This window comes from Otolemur garnettii, unplaced genomic scaffold, assembly GCF_000181295.1.
Source record: "Otolemur garnettii isolate 467f Iridium unplaced genomic scaffold, OtoGar3 scaffold00026, whole genome shotgun sequence".
Taxonomy (NCBI): domain Eukaryota; kingdom Metazoa; phylum Chordata; class Mammalia; order Primates; family Galagidae; genus Otolemur; species Otolemur garnettii.
This window is the reverse complement of record NW_003852421.1, coordinates 11,293,666-11,295,034: the sequence shown is the minus strand read 5'-3', so window position 1 is coordinate 11,295,034 and position 1,369 is coordinate 11,293,666. Positions and strand designations below refer to the sequence as shown.

The window sequence follows — 1,369 nt, the reverse complement described above, 5'->3', positions numbered from 1 at the left end:
TTGTATTTGTCTGACATGTAAATTTAACCACACATCCTGTATTTTACCTGGCAATTCTCTTATTTTCTGATGAATCTTCTCATCTTAGCTTTAAGGGGACCAGGCTCTTGCCTTTTCTTGGCTGAGTGGCCCCCTTCCCCAAGACACGTGTCAGTCTCTTTTTTTCCTTCCTTCTCACAGGATCAGATGGTGTTATTCAGAATCAACTAGCAATCATGCTATATCCACCATGTGCCTGACAGGACACGAGACGTTTTAACACATACAACATCAGTGGTTTGCAATTGGTTTAGGGCATATAGCACTTGGAAATCAGGTGTTTTTGGTGGAATATCAGGAATTTGAAATAATTTTACCAGCAATCTAAACCATATGCTGGTCCGTATTTGCAGGCATGCAGTACAAAAATACACATATATACATATATCTATCCAAAGTAGAAACATCATGTTAAATGACTCCATTGATATTTTTCAAGGATAATTCATTGAGATATCTAATTGTGTTCTCCATTATCTTTTTACCTTCTTCAAGCCTTTGCATTATAGACCAAAGCAAGATTTGTTGGTACCCATAAGAAAATCCTGCCTGGTGCTTTGTTTTTAAGGCACTCTGAGTAGGATGGAACTGGGTGGTCCAGGAGAAGCAGGGGATGAAGGAAGATGTTTGCATTTGAGAAGGTGATTAGCTTGGAGTTGGTGAGTGAGGAGTGGGAGATTTCATAAAGCTAAGAGGAGGTCTGGCTTTAGAATTTCTAAGCATTGGAGGTCCTGGGCCCTGAGAGGGTCTAGAATGAGCTACAGTGGCATAAAAAATTATTTTGAGCTGGGGTATTTGAGTTCTTCAAGTGTCTTATCTGCTTAAAAGTGGAGCCTCCCCAAAACGTTTTTGATTGTCATAAATTCCCTCACTGGAAGCAATTCTCGTCTTCTCTTTCTGGAGATGAGAAATTGGTACCAAACTCCTAAATAGATATTGTCACAAAACTATCATACCTCCTGCTTATCTTATGATGGGCCCATTTATTTTTCCAAAAAGCCATTTGCTCCTCTGTTTGTAAGATACCCAATCTGGGATAATTGTGATGATGGGCACAAAACTTGGGGCCTCCCTATGAACAAATTCCCTACATGTAAAGAAGAAAAAATAATTATGAAATGTATGTGGTGGGTGTATGGCTGATCACTGTATGATTCTCTCAACTGTACTGAATGTTTGAAAAATTGCCTAATGAAATATTGCAAAATTAAAGAAAACACAAAAAACAAAAAGCCATTTGCTTTATCCCCTTCTAAGAAGTCGTTGGTTCTCCTGGAAGTGCTCCTCTGTCCCTCCTCCTCTCTTATTAGGTTAGCATATAAGTCCAAAT

At 38.9% G+C, this 1,369-nt stretch overlaps 1 non-coding gene across 1 annotated transcript; it reads left to right on the top strand.

Annotated features, from left to right (window-relative positions):
• Nucleotides 1-999: 999 nt before the first annotated feature.
• LOC111724824 lies at nucleotides 1,000-1,134 on the top strand. Its single transcript, XR_002773041.1, has one exon. It is a non-coding gene; the product is annotated as a small nucleolar RNA SNORA11 (small nucleolar RNA).
• Nucleotides 1,135-1,369: the final 235 nt, after the last annotated feature.